At 34.0% G+C, this 22,197-nt stretch overlaps 1 protein-coding gene across 1 annotated transcript in view; it reads right to left on the bottom strand.

The window, feature by feature from the left end:
• The window catches only part of TENM2 (teneurin transmembrane protein 2), a 2,177,747-nt gene that overhangs the window by 1,825,056 nt on the left and 330,494 nt on the right, over window positions 1-22,197 (bottom strand). The gene's annotated exons all lie outside the window — the stretch shown is intronic.

Genomic DNA, 22,197 nt, shown 5'->3' with positions numbered 1-22,197 from the left:
ATCTTGAAAATCTCCACAGGTAAATAACAGGGGTCAAGCAAGAAATAATCCTTAGAACCTCATATAGTGCTTTTTAATGATTCGACTGAGCACATATCTGCTGACCCTGATTACGATCCATATAAAATGCAAAATATAGTTCCAGGGGAGCTACATGATCAGAGCGGGCGAGCTCTACAGTTACTGCATATGAACGACTCGGGAAAATAAGGAATTTATTCGCACAACAACAAGGAGATTTTTCTTAAGCTTTTTAATTCTTAAATACATATGCCATGGCACTTAAAAAAAAAATCCTGTCCAATTATATAAATAATCATTTAATGATGATTTGTATAATAGACTTAAGAAAGATTTATCTTGATACGACATATTGCCTTAGTGTTGTGTGAGAAACCTCGTTATTTTAACAGGTCAGATGTGACAGGTCAGTCATATATGGAAATGAAGAATCAAAAATTTAAGGTACATGAAGGAGCAGGCACTACCTATGCACAGTTGATGAGTAATTAGACAGCTACACAGGCTTTAATAATAATGAATATGGCAAAAAGAGAGGATTGCAAACAAACATAACTTAATTCATAGGATTTAAAAGGGGCTTCCACATTTTTAATTGAAAATAATAGAATATATATTTAAGCATTTAGCATATATATTTAAACTTCCTCCAAAGTCATAAGAGGGGGAAAAGCACTTACGAAGAGAAACTGGCATTAACTTTTACACATTTTCATTGACTGAGGAGCTACTGTGACAGATGTCCATCTTCACATATCAAACTAGTTAAAGCCATTAAATGAATCTGGTAACTGTCACAAGAGGTTTATGAATTGTGATACAATTCCAATATGGCCATCTTCATACATCAAGTAATAATTACAGTTAAACTCATAATAGCTTTGTTAGAAAAAAATGTTTTAAGCCAGTTGAGACTATACTACTTTAGAATGATTTATATAAAGACCGTATTAGCAAACATATTGCTTTAAAGCAAACCTGCCATTTATAAATTATTGCTCACTTAACTAATTTTTTTTACGTAATAAATAAAAATGGATAAAAAAAATCATATTTCTATACGCTCTGAAAGAATTGCTGTCAAATATTTAAAAAAAAATGAACATATGACTATTTACAGAAACTGCCATTTTCCCAGCAAGCAATTCCTCATTAGCTTGTTTATTAGGTGGGACTGGGCGTCCTAGTGTGTTCCATATTTGCAGCTAGACATTTTGCATGTTGAGCTAATTTGTTTGGGAACTTATTTTGAACATTTTAATATGGATTTTACTTAGCCAAACCAATCACATTTTATTTCTGCATGTATTTAGTTTTTTAGTGGCACTCTTCTCGTGACAGTTGATAAAAAAATAAAATAAAAAGAGAAGAAAAAATAAAAATTATTGCTAAACACAGATGTGTATATGGATCTTTAAGCCAAAATAAATGGCAAGTTTTCATAATGATTTATAAACAAACATTTTTATATGACTCAATCTGTTTTATTCAATAGATATAAATGAATATACTCTTTATAATGGGAAATAAATAGTAAGTTTAAAAAAAATTAAAACATTTATTAAAAAAAAGAAATATTACATTTATTGTAGTGATATATGATAACAATATAATTTTCTCTATAATTTAAGCAGAAGCTAACTAAAATAAAATAACAGATTAAAAGCTACACTAGCCACTTCACTACAGGAATTTTGTATGCAAGATTACAACCATATGCACCTGTATCCCGTAATTGTGTATGCATGATTATTAATATTGCAAACAAATGTAATCTTCTACTTGCCCCTTTTGGCGGTCATAGAAAACAAGATTAGACCATGTCTCTATGCCATAAAAGGCAAACAACATTAAATAAATAAATTGTATGTGAGGAAGATGAACACAGAAACACAACCTCCCCACACACAATCACACCCTCTCATACACCATCACACTTACCCTGCCACACTCAACCCCCCACAATTACTCTTCCACACACCCACACAGTTAACTTGTCATACTCACCCTGCCACAGTTAACCTCATTCCTAAGCAGACATATTTATTAAATATGGTAAACAGATTTACACAGTTAGGTATATATCATAATATTTCAACATTTAATAGATTTGTGTCTAACAGAGGATGTACACAAAATCACAATCCAGAAATGTTAATAAGCTATTTTTCAAAGGTTAACTGTTGCCTCCCAGAATTGTTAATATTATGTTTACTTATTTATAGGTGTCAAAAATTACATTAAATGTAGATTAAAAAACAAAATGACATGTTTATCCTGCAAGCAGGTTTCACGATCGTTGCTCCCTGTCTATCATTGTTATACGTTTTGTCCTTTCCACCTTACAGCATATAGAAAGCATATAGAGAAGAGGAGAAATTAAACACTGTTTCTATTTCTCCTTCTCATTGTCAGTGTTTTCTCTGCATTTGCCTGGACTGATCTGGCAATATAATATAAGGTCATAAGCCTTACCTATACAATTTAGTCATCAGTGATTTAAATGTTTTTTTCTTTCAATTGTGTAATTTCCAGGGCAGGGATATTTCTAATTTAAAAAAAAAAGTATAATTCATGTTTTGTGCTTTTGTTCTTAAAGTGGCATTGTCATGCCAAACTTAATTTCTCTTATGTTTCCTCTTCTCTATCTATCTCAGAACATGTTCCCTTTTTTATTTCTGATCTAGTTTTCTTTAAAACATAAGAGAAAGTATGAACTACTTTGTCTTATGTATTTTTTCTACTCTTGACCTTCTTTGACCAAAGGAGGAGCTTAAGTCAGCTCCATTTCCTTTGTCAAGGAGAAGGGCGAGTACTTTCTCTGACACAGGAAATGGAGCCGAGTTAAGATCCTCCTTTGGTCAAACAAAGTGAAGCGTAGGAAAAATACATAAGACAAAATAGTCCCTACTTTGTCTTATGTTTTAAAGAAAACTAGATCAGAAATTAAGAAAAAAATAATAGATTCTGAGAGAGGAGGAGAAGAGGAAGTGATAGGAGAAGGAAAGTTTGGCATGACAGAGTCGTTTTAAAGTTGCTACTTGTACATGTCCTGTTGTTCTTTAACAATGTGAAAAGTTCAAAAACATTAAATTTAAAAAATAAAAAGGAAATTAAAATATTTACTTATTAATATATGTAGGTATCCCTGAACAACAACCTACATAAAAAGCTTGTATTTTATCCGACATTGCCAAGCTAACATTGCATCTCAAAAATAAAGAAATTAATGCTAATTTCTAAAACAAAAATGACTAATAGAACTCAATTATTAAATTACTTCAAATAAGAAATTATACTAAGCAAAATGTATAAATAAACATCTAATAAATAAATAATAAAAGGAATAGTAATAAAAAGGAATTTTTAATGATGCTATCAGCCTCTGCAGTTACAAGTATTGTGACATCTTTGTCACATGTCGCTAAGTGGCTTTCAATACATATTCATAAATCACTTTCAACTAGTCAACACTGAAAAACAGATTGAACCACAATTGTTGTTGCCACTCTTTTAACTGTATTGTTTATACACTTACTATTTGAGTGCCCTGATAATCAGTGACAAAGATACATTTTCACTTCTTCAAATTGCTGGTAATAGAACTGCTTGAGGGCAAACTGTAATTACATTTATTGCTAGCTCTCAATGCCCACCTGTTAATGGGCCTAACATGTAACAAAACATTCCAAAATGGAGCTTTCTGGTGAAGATTTTTCTGACTGGTGTAATGTAACAGCTTATAATGTAAGTATTGCAGCCCAGAAGATACAGGAAATTACTTATAACACTCTGTGAAAAAGTGTGGCTGAAGACAATAAACATCTAGAACAAGTGCTGTGTTGAGCCTTTAGCCACCATGCAAGCAATTCATATTGTTACTTATAACAATATGGTTGATAAATATCTCTCATTTGTGTTTGAAAGTCATAGCATGTTTTTAAGGACTAAACATACATTGTAGTTATAGTTGAGAACGCTGCATTTCGGAATCTCTTCAGACAGCACTTTTACATTTTGATTGTTTGGTTATCTGTTTTATTTTTTATACTAGATATGCTAGATAGAATACATAAAAAAAATCGAATAAAAAAAATCATGTGAATTATAATTATAAGTGGGCAAACTACTTAAGACATGATTTTACTAATTTTTTTCATGCATTATATAGCTAGTGTAGTAAAAATAATAGTCTAAGATGGGACAGTTAGTCTGGAATGTGTTGCTGTTTCTTTTGAAGGAAATTTACTTATTTCTCTTCCTAATGCAATAGGCTAGAATGTTTTTGGAGTATATATATTTACTATTCTGGGAATTGTGCAGAAGGAAATTAGATATAGACTCAAATATTAAAGCTGTAAAAATACGCGTGTTGAGGAATTGCTTAATTTTATGATTTTAACCTACTATTTGCCAATGTCTGTTCTCTGAAATGTTTTTTTTTTCTCCACTAAGATTATTTGCATGAGGTTTACTGCACTATTCCCTAAAAAAGGAATAGTAGAAAGCTGAAAACGTAATTAGAAAAGTGAGCTCGGATTTGGAATTTGTTTTTAAAATGTATATATTTTGTCTAAATTTTGTAATTCTGATATACCACAATCATTTCTTTAATTCATATCCTTATATGTGTTTTATACATGAACTTGCATATACACTGATCAGCCAAAACATTAAAACTACTGATAGGTGAAGTAATTAACATTGATTATAACATTGATTATATCATTACAATGGGGTGGGATATATGAGGCAACAAATGAACAGTCAGTCCTTGAATTTCATGTGTTGGAAGCAGGAAAAATGGGTCAGTTAAAAGTTACTTTGACAAGGGCCAAATAGTTTCCAACTACGTTCACCTCTTCGTGGCAATGGTGTTCCCTGATGGTATTGGCCTCTTTAAGCAGGATGATGCACCTTACTATACTGCAAAAAATGTTCAGGGATGCTTTGAGGAATATGACAAAGAGTTTAAGGTGTTGCCTTGGCCCTCATATTCTCCAGCTCTCATGCTGACTAGGACTCTGTGGGATGTGCTAGAACAAACAATCTGATCCATGAAGGCACACCTTGCAACTTGCATGACTTGCTGCTAACATCTTGGTACCAGATACCACAGTACATGTTTAGAGGTCTTTTGGAGTCCATACCTTAATGCATCAAAGCTGGGTTGGCAGCATGAGTGGAATCTACATGATGATAGACATGTGTTTTAAGTATTGTGGTCGATCAGTGTAAGTTTACATTTGTAACAAGATATGGGCTGTTTATTTTTTTTCTTGTGTGTGTGAATAAGGCAAGGCCATAAATGGAAAAATAAATTAAAAATATATAGTGCATCACAAGAAATAAAGGGGCACTGTAGGCACTTTAACAATTTCATCTTATTGTGTTCCACATGCGCAGTCCTGCCCCCAGAAAATTCAGTATTGAATTAATTAGAAAGCTTGGAAGAGTATCTTCAAGCCAAGTATACAAGCCCTCTGGATCTTACTTCCTGATTTTCATATCATAACATACCATGACGTCACGTGCACATGCACAGTGTTGTCAGGGTTGGCCATAAAGAATCATTGAATGTAATAATTCTCCATGGAGGAATCCTAGGTGCATCAGGGAGAGCAACACACATGTGCCTACATTCCCCAATGCTTCTCTTTGAGCAGCATTTGACTGGTCAACCATCTTGACGGCACTCCTCCAGTATGACTCAACACCAAGAGGAGGTTGCAGCGTTGCCAAGGGAAACTCAGCGCTGTAAAGGTGAAAGGTGAGTAATTTGTTTATTATTATTTTGTGTTTGTTTGTTTTGTTGTTTGTGTTTTAGTACAGTTTGGAGGGGGCAAAATCATAAGGGGCACCAGGACTGTAGCATTTACAATACAGATATGCATTTCTAATGCAACAGTGTTCCTTTAGGCTATAATTATGAACTAGTCCAAAGACTATGAGATGATGCTCAAAAAAAGATCATTAACAACATTATCATCTTTTTTGATTGTTATTTTTTATATTCCCTCTTTCTGGCTTAAATGAAACCCAGAGGAATATGCTGAGGGAACAAGCAATAGTAATTGTAATAATGACAAAGACTAAAAGCACCTAGACGCTAAACCTAATATATAATATATATGGTGAAATATATAAGGTATCCTTACTCTGCTACTCTGCGGTAATAGCATAAAAACATCTGTCAAACAGCTGATGGTGCCACATAGCATTTTAAGTATGCATGCTTAGTAAAACTACGTACAATTCCATGTCCTTCATATCTGGCACTGCCATCCCTACTTATAAGACTCTCTGTGATTAATTTTTGAAATGAATTGTGTTTTTTCCTTACATTTAGCAATCTAGTTATAGTTTTACAAGATGTAGATGGTACTGACATTCTCTCTGCATTGGAGCCAATCATCAACTGGCACATCTAAACAAATCCATTGTTTAACATTTCATTTGAGTCAATATAGCTATGTTACATTTCATCCTTTTTTTTCCCATAAACTAAGTCATTCAAGAATGACAAAAATTAAATGTGGTTTACTTTACGTTAGAATCTGGATCACCCTACTAATTTCAGGTTCACTAACGTGCACAATAGGGGCATTGTAGACATTAATCTTCTTGTATGTATATTCCATGCTCATTTACCATTAGTACATGCATATATGCAATCATGGGTATATTAGCATTGTACTCAAAGCTTAAATTTCATATGCTGAATAGCTAAGCCTGATCTATGTCCACAAGAGAGTATGCAGCCCCTTCTACTTGCTTAATTATAGCTGAAATATGATTCAAAATATATTAAATCTCAGATGAAAGGTGAGCTTCATAGAAGATTGTCAAACAACAAGAGTAAAAACAAACTGCCAGTGAGTTTATACATTAGCCAACATTTGACATTGGTAACAAAGTGTTCTTGATATTGATTAAATGTAACTCAGACACTATTCAATATGGTCTTCGGAACTGCCGCATTTCCATCATAGTTGACAGCAGTGTGAATGATATTGTATTGATGCTAGAGATGTATCATGTAAGTATTATGCAACTTTAATGACATTAACTGATGTAGTCACAATGATTGAGCCCCATACACACTTGTGTGAAGCAAAAACTCATTGATGGATCTTACTCAAACGTGTTGCTAGCTATCTACTAGGTCTCCCAATTCTGCTGTCGCATGGGTCAATAAAATTGAGAGATGTAGATAAAACTCTCTGCTCCATTGTTCATTTCACGGACTGTGAAATAGGAGGTTAAAGTAACTGTAGTAATGATCAGGTTGATATCATACAAATCTGAAATTACAGATCGAGAAAGACCAATTCTATTCCAATATACGTTTACATTTTATAATGTTACCATGGAATTGTATGCTTCTTCTTAAATATCTAACCTGTGCCACTAACTATTAAACATTGCAACAGAGATCCAACGATCTCATGGTTTAATCTTAAAAATATTAAATATAAAGAATTGACTATTACTGAGTACAGAGAAATGTCAGAAAAAAGAAAGATCTGATTCCAACATTACCCACGTAGGAGTATTATTGCTGTTTTGGATCCACCATTGTTCTACAGTTAAACAAAGAGATGTCTTTTGAGGAGATAACCATGGTGGTTACCATTAACACACACTCCAAACAACTAAAGCACTTTAGCCTATGGCACCTTCAAAAAATTAACCTTGTTAGACCCTCTGACCATCAGTTTAACAACTGGTCTCATTACTTCCTAGTTGTTGGGCTCAGTGGAGCTTTACTCAACATGCATCAGATTGCCCAGAGCACCTTCCTTGCAAAGACTTCTCATTGAGCTGCATTGATAAGTCTGTGATTAGACAGCAACAGAAAGTCTGAAGAAGAAGGGGAGGGCTTAAAGAGTTGCAAACACGAGTTTTGCCGCTTTTGCAAGCTATTTGTAGAGATGCCCTCAATTAAAATAGGCATAATTAAATTCACTCATGTCTAAATATAGCATTTATGTCTAAATAATGACTTGTTTTATTTATTTTTCTTTTATTTGGGCAGTGGAGTGTCCCATTATAATTGGGAAACAATTTAGAATTTCTACTGCAGATATAAGACTAGTGTACAAGACCATAAGAACAGTCAGGAATGTAGCAAAACAACAAAAGCATTAAGAGAGTGCCATAAAGATATGCTTTTAAAAGTGTTTTCAGCAGCAATAATCACGTAGCATTGGAGGACATTCAACGAGCCCCCCAATGTTGGCCACCATTTTTATAAGCTGCCCAAATAATTCAATACTGTTAGAAAAATCTTAAAATGATTTATCTACAGAAGTTACCATTAACATCTATAGGAAATTTTGTAGATACATTTTTTTAATGTTTTTCTAAGTGTATTGAATCATTTAGAAAACGTATTAAATCGAGACCATTATCAGACCTCTCCCTACCAACAAAACCAACTTGGACTCCACTAACCATATTTGTCAAGAGATGAATAATCTGAGAGTGGGTAGTGGTGTAGTGGTGGGCTTACCACAATATGACCATATGGTGAAAATGAATCCCCATATTAATTTGCTGGGATAGGTGATTTTAAGTAGACTTTTAAAATGTAAAACTGTATTTTTGTGTGTGCTGTTCCCTAATCTGTATCCTGAGGGAGAGTACTGTCACCAACTGTTTAAGATGTTGATTAAGGAGATTGGGAAATTACTAGTTCAAAGTTTATACTACAAAGTGCTGAGTGTTTTCACTCTTAAGAGATATCTTCTTCATATTTTGAAAAATTCCAAGGTAAATTGACACCCAACAAAAGTACAAACACACATCAGTTTGTGTAGAAGAAACACATTTGAAACAATTCAGAATATTAAACTGGTGGCATAATGTGTTCATATGCAAATAACTTTCAAACAAATGTGAATCAGATCAATTAAATCAAACACTTGAACAATTAATGAACCTCTCATCAGGCAAATTAATTACATTTCCTTTCATCGCTCAAGGTAATTGTATACAAAGAAACCAAGTTCAAAGAGACAAATGCATTATGTGTTTTAGATGTGCTTTGATCATTTCATATTATTTTTCAATTTAATAGAAGCATATTAACATCTATATATGGATTAACAAATAATATGTTTTAGATTTAAAAAAAAAAAGTATATAAAATGTTGAGTCCTAGGTATCTTATCTTTTAGACTTTAACCTGATTACTAAAATATTTAAAAATGATGCTAAAAACATTGCATTCTTATCAACTAATTGAAAATAGCAGTACATGAATGAGTGACACCCAATTACCAGACAAGCCAATTTATCGGTGTCCCACTGAGATACCTATACTTGTCCATTTTAACATAAAAAGGCTACATCAATTAGTTAGAGGGAATAATACATTTCTAAATAGGTGATCCTGATGAGCAGAGCTATCAAGTCATTATTAGATCTTCTTTGACTTTACTCTTTAATGATGATCAGTCGTAAAATATTCAAGACCATTTTTTTTCTTAAGACAACTAATAAACAGTTATATGTTGCCATAATAAATAGACCAATATATGATATATGCTGTATATGTTATGATATAACTAATTAATTTATGGCAAGATTCATTGTTCTTTTAATGTAAATTAATATTCATTAGTGCGTAACTATAAATCTGATGTATATTGAACAAAGTCCCGCTATCCTATAGCATTAATGAGAAAACATATCAATGAACTCGATAAAGTAAAAAGATAAGTACACCATACTCTGACTCTTACATCTAATCAATTGTTTTGACTAATGAATCATCAAGCAACCGACATAGGCATAACCTATATTTCGAACATTAAATATTGGATAATAAATCGCATTGTACGCTACAGGGACAATACTGCCAAAAATGTCCACAAGGCTTGCAGCACAATTTTTAAAAGACAAGAATGAAGACATTTCATACATTCACTAATGTTATATTTAAACGTTTAAACAATCTACTATATGTAGGCTAAGAAAAGCATTGGCATTTTTGTTCAATTTGCCATTAATATGATTATGTCTGAACTTCCCGGACAAGTCTATGTACATACACAGAAACTGATGTGTTTGTTATAAAACTGAGAAAGTATATAACTGTTAACAAAATCTCCCAAGATAATGTTTTTTCCTTTTAAATAAAATAAAAATGTACAACAGAAACACGGACTAAAATATCACCCACACACAGTATGCACACTTGGTAACTAATCAAAATAATGGGAAAAATATGGTTACCCACCACCTTTTCATGTGAGCATACACCTACATCTTTGACAACTGCATACTCAAACGAATGTACAGGTCTTGTGCAACTAATAAATTACACACATAATTCCTTTTAGAATTGCTGCTTAAACCGATATTGTAGGCATCAAAATAACATTAGCTTAAGAAAGAAGTTTTGATGTATAGAGCATGTCCCTGCATAGATTTTGTGATCTGCATTCCTAGGTACTAAATTCAATTCAGCTGTATGCAACGCAAAGAAGGAACAGTCAGTTAGAGAATAGTTGCAAACATTGGGACATTTCTGGGGCAAATGTGCACAGTTGTGTACAGACCTATAGATAAACTCATAGAGATACACAAACAATGACTAACACTGATATAGACACACAGACATGCAATGACACAAATACATACAGTGATGCATTGATATGCACACATAGACAGACAACCTAACAAACTGACACAAAAAGAATTAAGTAAATAAAATACATATTCTAGCCAATTTCCTTTGGACCCTGGGGAGCATCACAGGCTGAACCATCACTATCTCCACCATTGGAATGCAGGACAGGTACTGGGAATCATTTTTGCTGAGACAGGAGCCCAAAAACATGGGACTGTGTCTGCAAACTCGGGACAGCTGGCAACTATGTAAGATGGACATTATAAAGATAACCAAATACAAAAAATTAACAGTTGACAAGTACTGCAAACTGGAGGAGAGTCACTTACACATTATTATACAGTAGTAACCGAAGATAGAGAAAAGCTGGTTACTATCCCCCACATTGCCTTTCCTGTTTTGTATTTATCCATCATTGTTTCTAGATTGCAAGCTCATTCAAGCAGGGTCTTCAACAGCCTATCTTTCCTTTTATAATTTGCAATAGTTTGTCTCCTTTGTTGTTAAATTCCACTGTTTATAATATTGTAAAGCACTGTGGAATGAGTCAGCACTATAAAAGTGCTAATAATAATATCTCAGTGGGTCATGGTTATACCATCTAAAGAAAACAGCTCTGTAGGTTGAGATGTTAAAATATAAGCACAAAGTGACATGTAAGATTATATGTAGTTCTTGTGCAACTGATAAATGAGACAATAATTCCTCTTAGATTTAGTGCCTTAAGTCGTACTGTGGGCATCAAAATAACCTTTGTTTAAAGGGACACTATAGTCATCACAACAACTACAGCTTATTGTATTTGTTCTGGTGAGTATATTCATTCCCCTTAGGCTTTTTGCAGTAAACGCTGTCTTTTCAGAGAAAATGCAGTGTTTACATTACGGCCTAGTGATACCTCCACTGGCCACTCCTCAGATGGCTGCTAGTGGTGCTTCCCGGGGAAGTGCTGCAAAGTGCACCCTTTGCAAGGAGACACTTAACTTTCCTCATAGATATGTATTGATTCAATTCATCTCCATGAGAAGATGCTGATTGGCCAGGGCTTTGTTCAACTTTTACTGACTCTGTCCCTGATCTGTCTCCTTGACAGTCTCGGCCAATCCTATGTGAAATCATTGTGACAGGCTCAGATAATAAACAAAACAATGTGTATTACAGTTGGATGAATAGTTTGACAATTTTATATTCAATAGCGCTTGAATCTCTTCCCATGTAGGCACAGATATAGAACAGAAATTCTAGTAATATGATCAGCCCAAGCGATACTTCTTTCAAGCTACTTTCATAATCTCTGTGATCACATATGAATGCTCAGAGGAACCTCAGCAGAGTTCTGTTTTTTCTTTTTTTTTTCACTTTTGAAAGACTGTTTCAAAAACACTTTGCGTCTCATAGGTTTAATATTCTTGTAAAATACAGTGATTTTCAAGGCAATGTTTCCACTGGTTTGCTTCTCACAATATAGAACAACTCCTTCAAAATTATTAAAACAAAATATGTATATATACATTTATAGATATGTGTGTATAAAAAATTATAACTTATTTATTATTTTGAATAGACTTTTAGGCTATTAACTATTAGTTAAAATAGAAAAATGGACCCTAACATTGTAAACCATAGTGTTGTGTTTGTTTATCTTTTGTAGGGTTAACCAATTCACTAAGCAAAAACTGTACTATATATATATAATTCCCAGGGTATGTTCCAATACCTCAGAATTGTGTATACTCAATTTGAGCTGCTGCAAATGAAATACATTTATTGCAAACTCATTTTGTTTACATTTGTGTGCTGACTGTAGAGTTTTCCCCTCCACAAAAGTTAAGCAGAAGTTGAGCAATGGTAAAACCTAAAGAATTAATGCATTGTACTCAGTAGGAAGACTGGACAGAGAAGCACACACACTCTGCCACTGTCACGATTACCAGGAGAACCCAAACACGCAGACAGATCACAGACACACGGATATTGCAATACCGGTCCTTAGAATGGCCGGGCTATGCAAAAGAGATGGAGTAGTCAGGGTACAATTCGAGGTCAAGGATAACAGAAACAGAGTAAACGAGAAATGAGCCGAAGTCAGTACCCAGAGAATGAACCACAATATTGGGCTCTGAAAAACCACAACAGGGAAATAAGGCAAGGGGGGGGGGGGGGGAGGTGAACTTATATACACACAGGGTGTGTCTAATTGGCTAACTTCCAATTAGTGTTAATTACAACACGTGGGAGGTGTCTGTTCCCTCTCTTGTGATCAGTGAGGTCACATGACCGGGTCTGACACACATATAAGGAAGCTGCCTTGGAGCGTGCAGCATTAGAAACACTGTCAGGTTGGGGAGTGGCAGCAGGGACAGCCGCAAGCTGTGGACAGGAACCGGAAGATGCCGCTCGCGGTGATGGGGTAAGCAAGGACGCTGTGAGCGGCACAGGGGCAGGGGACCTGATAGCCCCCCAACTCACCATACCAATCATAGTTATACTCCAACTCACCCTGGCACACTGTTCTCCGAAACTCAGCCCTCACATACAGCCACCCAGTCAAACTCACCCCATTTTCACCCACAAAGTCAATGTGTCACACTTAACCTCATACACTCACCCTATCACACTCATTCCACACAGTCAACCTGTCTTAGTCACATTTACACAGTCACCTGTCACACTCACTGTGTAACAATATCCCTGCTATTGATACCCTCATACACAGTTATCCCCACAGACAGCCACCCTCATGCTAACCCTAATACTGACATTCACCCCTCACACACAACACAACCTTGCCATAGACAGAAATCACACATCAAGACCACAAGCAGCCACCCATTCAAATAACAAACGCAAACAGTTTCCCAATACACACACTGCCAGACACAGAGATACAAAAGCTCACAGACACAGAGTTAAACATAGAAACACAGACACATATGCATAGAAACAATCACAGATACACAGATATACACTCACAAATGCATAATAATACTCACTGACAGACACACACTGTTAGGCACATACACAGACACACAATGCCTGACACACACAGAGATATCAATGCACACTGGCATAACCAGGACACCCACTGGTGTCAAACCACTTAGTAGTAAACAGGTTAAACAGATGGCAAACTGCAACATATTAATTGAGAAATGGACCTTAGATCATTTTTTTTTAAGGAAAAAAAATAAAATAATGATGATACATTGTACAAGAGATGCATTTTTTTAAATATTTGCTTGGATCAACTCCATCTTTTGACATTTGGCTACACTGCTCCTAAAAGAAAATATGGGTTATTTTCCTAATACATCATTTTAAGGCTTAACTATACACATACATTTATACAATTCAGTCTTTTTTAAAAAAAAATTATTTACCTATTTTATTTATTTGCTTTTAATCTGAATGTTAATAATATTTCAAAATATCAGTATATTTTTTTTTTTACCATTATGTTATTCTTTTTGAATTCTTACATCATGTTCTCTGTAGGTAAGGTTTGACTTGTGATCTATATATCTGCACAAGAATATCATCCTTCATGAAAATGTTGCTTTTGTTGCTTTCAGTTGAAACAGATGTGTAAAATGGGAGAACTAAGTCTTGCTCAATTGCTGACTTGCATCTGTTGAACATCTATACTATCACCCCTTCATTTTGTTGTAAAAGATTGCTCTGCATTCTGATCTATAAAGCTCATATAGCAAAAAAAAAAAAAAAATCAATCCTAAAAAAAACACAAGGCTAATTCAACACACGGATATTGCAATACCGGTCCTTAGAATGGCCGGGCTATGCAAAAGAGATGGAGTAGTCAGGGTACAAGTCGAGGTCTGTTGAACATCTATACTATCACCCCTTCATTTTGTTGTAAAAGATTGCTCTGCATTCTGATCTATAAAGCTCATATAGCAAAAAAAAAAAAAATCAATCCTAAAAAAAACACAAGGCTAATTCACTGGAAGAATACATAGAAGCTTTTGTAAATAATGTCCACAAGTAATTTTTGTTGTATATTGCAGAAACACAAATGGAAATTGGACTTCAAACTCTTTTTTTTTTTTTTTTTTTTTTTTACTGAAAAGCAGCATATTAAATAAATATAAAATCAAAATCTTTGCTGAGAGACAGAAAAATCTAGTTGTATGGATCCATCTTATTTATACTTTTTTCATGTTTCCCCAATCTCAATTTACTGAGATAGCTGTGTTTTCAATGAAAATGAACCATCTGGTGTAATTAGTACTTCTTCAAAGACCAGTATAGTATGTCAGGAAGAATGGGCATGAATTGGTAATTTAGAGAATGAGTATTATAAGATAACTGTAAGTCTTTTAGATAGCAATTACCTGAAATGCAATTTATATTTGATGTTACATTTAAAATACATCAAATTGATTAATGTTTACAAAGGCCAGAGCTCGTTCTTTTCTTTTTTTTCTTCTTCTAGTGGTTGTTTTGTTCCATCTCATCACCACTTATTTATCTCGAAGTCCTCAGAAGCTTCACATTTAAGATGTGAAAAATGTAAATCACTATCTATAAAGCTATCAGCTACTTCATTTTGCTGCGGATATCAATAAACAAAACCTCTCATTATTCTTTGATTCGCTGTCTCCATGAAAACTGTATGTGAGATATATGTTTAGTCTACAAGGCAAAGATTGGTTAGAAAAAATGCACATCCAGGATAATCTAACAGCCTAATGAAAATATTTATGTTGACTCTGTAAAGTTTTCTTTAGTGACATTATAGACACTGGTGCATGAATGTGAATGCTTAGCTAACATGTTGTAAATATGTTTGCTTATTTAACCAATTGAAAATGTTCAATATAGTAAATATAAGGAAAAATAGATGTTTCAGGGGCATCATCACGTAGGGTGAAGGCAAAAAAATATTGGAGATCAAAAAGGACAAAGAAAGATACAATGTTTCAGCCTATAGGCCTTAGTACTCCAATATCTCTAATAAATATATATTTTATATATATATATATATATATATATATATATATATATATATATATATATTATATATTTTTTGCATTCGCCCTACGTTGTGACACATGTGGACCTCTATTATTTAGTTGTTTCTGGTGGGCTGTGGACCCCTTTCCAAAGAGCAGTTACCTTGTGCTGCATACAAGAGATCTTACTTGTGTGCAGCACTCCTTTAACTTTATTTATTAAATACAAGGAACTAAGTACAAATTTAGAGTTTCATAAATACAAACATTGCAGGCAATATAACATGTTCTAAATGCAATAAATCATGTGTAGTCACTCAATCTTTTGTCAAACAAATTTCAATCAGTTGAACCCCAAATGTTAGAGCATTATGCTGAAGGAATCTCATTTCCTTATTATCCATCCAAGTTCTTATATTGCAAGGGATCACATTACGTTATGTTCATTCTGTGTCGTAAGTAACTGAGCTGTTTATATTAATAGGGTGTGGAGATGATACATATCTGCTAAATTGCTACAAGCCATTTCAGCTCCACCAAATCTAGTGTTGACATGATGGTTAGAAAGGGATCTTGTGTTGATTTTGGCTGCACCTAAAATGCCTGGGGCAATTACCTATAGCTAAATCGGTTTACATCTAACCCTCTCAGCAACTGACTGCACATCATTATCATGCAATTTACATTAGTATGGATGGTAACTGTGGATATCACCCCAGGATGATTGCATGATATAGAAAGTGGGCTTTCAGCACTGGGTATCCCCAGAATTTTTTCAAACCAAATGGGAACAATTTGACAGAAAAGACCACAATCTTATCTTTATTACTGTATGCTTTCTGTAATAATCTGTAGTGGTTATGATATACGAAGTGTCCCTTTAAAGTATTGATAAAAAAAAAAATCTACTTAGGTTATGTTATATATGGCAAAGGAAACAGGAACTTAACGGATATTACAACTAAATAGAATTATCTAGCATGCTTGGTCTTTAAACGGAAAAGTAACTAGACACTGACAGGCTTAATATATGAACCAAAACATGGACTATACTTTCAAGATATCCTGATACTGCAAACAAATTAGGTAATTTAACTAATACGTTTATAGAATAAATTGTTGTAACCATGAAAAAAATGAAATCTGCATTTGCTTAAATATAGGACAATGACAATGTTTGAGTTAATTCCAAACATATTTTTTTCTAATTCACCACAATTCACTGTTTATATAATAATCCACTATATATGTAACATTGCAATTTTAATTAGTAAATTTTTAGCAGTTGGCAATTTGTTTGTTTTCTATGTGAAATCTAGGTGAAAATTAAGATTTTATCAATCAGTTTCCTTAAAGGAGCAGATTTATCATGGCAAAACAGGTGCTTCTCAATAGCAAAGTGCTAACTAATGAGCAATTACCATGGCAACCTGTATACTGTATCACAATGTCTGGTACTTTGCCCTAGAAAAGTCCTGTGATATATTTTCTGGAAACTGATGCACTGATATATTATTAAAATAGCCCATAAACACCTACTTGTATGTATATATTGATGTTCTCCATTGGCCTTGCAAACACATCCACAATCAAATCAGCTCGATTTTATTTTAGATTTATTTGTTTTTCTTTTCTAATAATTCTGCTTAAAGCATAGCATATACCATATTACACTTGGAGCTATTCCTTATATGATTATAATACAGATTCGTGTTGTGACATCACTGGCACAAGTCTAAAACGATAGGAAGTCTACCAGTTCAACAGCTGTGCTACTGTCATTAAAATAAAAAGCAGGGTCTGACCTCTTTTCAGACTAAAAGTGGCTTTTATAATCTTTAGCTCTAGAATTTTAAAACATGCACTTTTCATGCTATCATTCTTTAAAGTGAATGTGATAAAAATGATCCTAAAATGTGCAGTACAGTATGTTTTAGAGAAATAAAATGTACAATAACTCCAAAACGCAAAGTGAACGTCGAATTACCATTTTTATTGAAAAAAATTTGCACTCTTTGTGATTTTTCTTTTTGACACATTAATTGCTCTTTTATATACAGGGAGAACAAAAGCAGCAGCATGCCATATTTATTCAATGAAATTTTAGCCACAGGGGTTACAGTGCTTACTTGCTCCAGCACCAGCCAAATTATCTCAGTGGCCAACTTTTAAGAGTCTGCAATAATACTTGATCATTTCAGAAGGCTGGTAGGCCTATGCATCATTTTAACAGCATGATGGCAGATTTTGATCATCTTCATGTTTGAGAAACCTGGGGACAAGTGGCAGATACAGGCATCATTCTAAAGGATTCCATTTGTCCACAGAGATCTTAACATGAAATAAAACTGATAATAAGATCTGTTGTATGCTTACATTGTTGACAACAGTTAACTATTTTAGGTCTTATATTGGAATGCACTTATATTTGCTTGAAAATCTCACAAACAAAATGTATATTAGTCTATTAACCCCTTCATGCTCTGTCAATGTCTATTAACCCCTTCAAAGTCTGTCAATGTTGACAATAAACCTGATTTTCAACAGTGGTTGAATAATTTTGATTACAACTGTGTATATATATATATATATATATATATGTATGTATGTGTGTGTGTGTGTGTGTGTATGTGTATGTGTATGTATGTGTATGTATGTATGTGTATGTATGTATGTGTGTGTATGTATGTGTATGTGTATGTATGTGTATGTGTATGTGTATGTGTATGTATGTGTATGTGTATGTGTATGTATGTGTATGTGTATGTGTATGTATGTGTATGTATGTGTATGTATGTATGTATGTATGTATATATAGTGAGAGAGAGAGAGAGAGAGATGAAACTAAGAGGGCTGCACTCACCAGAACATGCATACTTATAGGAAAGTTGCTAGAGAGAGAGAGAGGGAGTAGCACTGTGTGGGGAAAATAAGACATAGACAGTAACCCTGATAATCGCACATTCACAACACAACCTCACCAGAAACAAAATGCACACATCAAGACTGCAAGCAGCTCCCCCACACATGTACATTCCCAGACACAGTGATACATATGCTCACAGACACAGAAATACATAGAAACAGATATACCTTCCAGACACAGTCATGAATATACATACTCACAGACGCACAAGGATACTGTATCAGTGTTTATATGTGTGCGTGTATTTATCTGTGTGTCCATGCAATGTGAGGTTGATGTGGTGTGGGAAATGTCATAGTAATGTGGCACCATGAACAATATACATGGGAACTGAGTCTATATTGGATAATGTGTACATGAGTGAATTATAGAAAACAAAATGTCACACATTGAAATATCTTACTTATTTACAACACTTTTTTTGTAACATCATTGGTTTTTTTCTGTCCAACAAAAGTTAATTTTCTTTCCCATTGAAAATATGCTTTCTATGCACACTAACGTATGGAAAATATACATTTAAATGGCTAAAATATTAACTGTTGTTAAACATCTATCTATCTATCTATCTATTTTGTATTTACTTGATTTAAGTACATTAATATTTACATATTTCCAAGGATGCCCAGATAATAATGAAGCAGATGTTATGCACAGCCAGCAATTGAAATGGTCATTAGATGCATACAAGCTCTGGGGAAGCCAACTAAGTTTTGTTTTGTTCATGGCTTTGGCAGGAAAGGTTGACAACAGGTCTCTTTGCACTCCTTTAAATCTAATCATAAACCTATTGTTTCATAAACACACATTTCACATATAATAACAACAATAATAGTATATTTTGCTTGGAAGGATACTTTAAGGAAATTATATTATTATTTTCTCTGATTTAAAAATGTATCATACGGTATAGGGAATGTTATTACCCAATTTAATGGCACTCACTTTTTTTTACCTTAGAACAATGAATTGTAGTGTCCAGCCAGCTAGGTAGTGGGAGAACATTGGGGCTGAAGCTCCAAATGCTGGATTCTTTAAATTCAAATCTCAAAAAAGCAGCAAGATATTATTTGTTGTCTTTTTCATCAAAAAGCTGATTATCAAAGAAGCCATGTGACCATTAGTATACAGGGTTAGTAAGAATTCAAAGTGAATTTGAAAGTTTAGAGCAATGTAACCAAACTTACATCATAGTTGACTTAGATAATTTCTCCAGCTATTTTGGCCTTGGGTTTGAAATTCACACTAAGGTGAATAACCCCTATAGTCATTATCCATGCTAATACTAGGGAGGAGGTGCCTCATGAGGTGGCAAAAAGGGGATTCTGGTAAAATGTGGCTGTACTGTACCCCATATGCATTGCTTAAGTAGTGTGTCTAGTCAAGATTGCTTTGAATATTTAGAACTGGAGCATATTCTCTTTACACACTATTTTTTTCATTGACATGCAAGCTTGCACAGCTGACAATTTTCATAGAGTGGTGGAGATATTGCTAGCAGGATGATACATTAGAGAACGATTTATAACATTTAACTTTTGGGCTCAAGACCAATTTGATACTGGAAACTAGCAACAGCCCTGCTAGGAAAATAACAGCTAAATGTAATATTTAAATAGGTACCACAGTTAATGCATTATTTACCTGGGATATTTTACATAGACCCCAGCGGTTCCACTGAGAATTCTTGTGTTAAATCATGTGCTCAGTCTATTAAATCATGTGCATTATTCAGTAAATCATTCCCACAATTTAGAACATATTTTCCAATATATAAGGTCTATCTGGAAAATGTCCATCCATAGTTATAACGAGAACGGTTTGCGCGACATTGATGTAACCTGGCAGCCAAGGAGAGAGGACTGGAACATGTATGTGTGAACAATGATGACTTCACTGTACTAGTCAGTGGGGGGCACTAGATGCCATTGAGTGAGCCTGTGTACAGTGTGGCCATCAGATTTAAAATTACTGAGCGAGTAGAGCAACGAATCGGCATACAATTTTGCGGTAAATTTTAATATTCCTGTGTGGAAACTATTCAGATGATTCAGAAGGCTTTCGGGGATGATGCAATGAGTGCAGCACAAATAAAAGTGTGGAGCAAATACTTCAAAGATGGTCAAGAATCAGTTGAAAGATTTGGTGCCTGCGACTTCTGGCTTTTCGGAAAATTAAAATAACCTTTGAAATGGAAGAGATTTCAGACCGTCGATGAGATTCAGGTAAAAACGATGAGGCAGCTGATGGCAATTCAAACGAGTATATAAGTATAGCATGCTCACAATTTAGGTTATCAATTCCACATGTATATCTATATTGTGGGAACGATTTACTTAAATGTGTGCACAATTTAAAAGGTCGTGCACATGATATAAAAAAATAATAATAATTCTGTGGTATTTTTAGGGCTCCATAATTTTGCAGTCATTAACACAAAACCCTATAAAATATGTAGAAGAAATATATTTGCACCTTCGTTGCAGTCATGGTAGGAGCATGTGTATATCTTAAATGGTGAACACATTGGATCAAGCCTAACCAGTCATATGCATAGATGTGCACAAGGGTTGTGCGGGTGCAAACAGCACACCCTGGTGAGCGACAGTTTGTCCCCATTGTCCCCTGATAAGGTCCCTATAAACACTTTTTTGTGAGTTTGTTAGCTTATGTATTTGAAAAAAAAATTCACTGTCTGTGTGTACCTATAGCTAAAACAAGAAAAAACTATTTTAAAAAAATGTAATAAATTTTAATTAAAGTTTAGGTTGTACTTTTAAGTGGATGCATATCCTAGTATAATGTGCTGCTCATAAGGAATGTTCACTCGACAGTAAAGAGGTTACTGTGACATATGGGTTAAATTTAGAATACCGCGTTCTGTGTGCACCAGGATTAGGTTCCACATCAAGACTATCCAAATAAATCAGAATAGCTAGTGCCTACGACAATAAATGTTGTAATGCTAAATTTAGTCATATTAGTTACGTTTCAATACAATCAGCATTGCAGAGAAAGAGTTAATTCTATCAAAAGAGGGCAATTTCTAATAGTACTCAGGTTATAGAAGCAGTGAGATTGTCTTAAGCACTAAAGGGAGGTGTTCGACATTGATATTTAAATAAAGACTTGGGATTCAGCTTCCCAGAACCTCTGTTTTTTACATATGTTAATCACATTTTGATTACAAATATTATTTTTATTTCAGAAAAGTCTACAGGGGGTGGTGTACCAATCAAGATCTACTGTACTTTCTTGGCTTGATATACCTTTAATAACATGCTAATATTACGCTTATGAAAGCTTTTCTTGCAATCTTTTATTTCTATTAAAATGTTCATTTTCTTGGAAAAACATTCTAGATGGTAGGTTAAAGCAGATCTGTCATTAGGACAAAAAATATGACTTTATGTATGATAGAAGAAAATGCAACTCTGTATATTTTGGAATGGTATATCAATATGTACTGCTGTTAAATGTAATTTGTAATAGTCACATTGTCTGGCTGATGCATATTTTTTTATGATTATACCTTCACATTAACCTTTCATTGCTTTTTAGTTTCTATAGAATCATGTTGTTTTGGATATAAAGCCCCTATTCATTTCATATGCCATAGACACATGGAAATCCCTTCT

The sequence above is a fragment of the Pelobates fuscus genome, chromosome 3, assembly GCF_036172605.1.
Source record: "Pelobates fuscus isolate aPelFus1 chromosome 3, aPelFus1.pri, whole genome shotgun sequence".
Classification (NCBI taxonomy): domain Eukaryota; kingdom Metazoa; phylum Chordata; class Amphibia; order Anura; family Pelobatidae; genus Pelobates; species Pelobates fuscus.
This window is presented reverse-complemented; position numbering and strand designations above follow the sequence as displayed.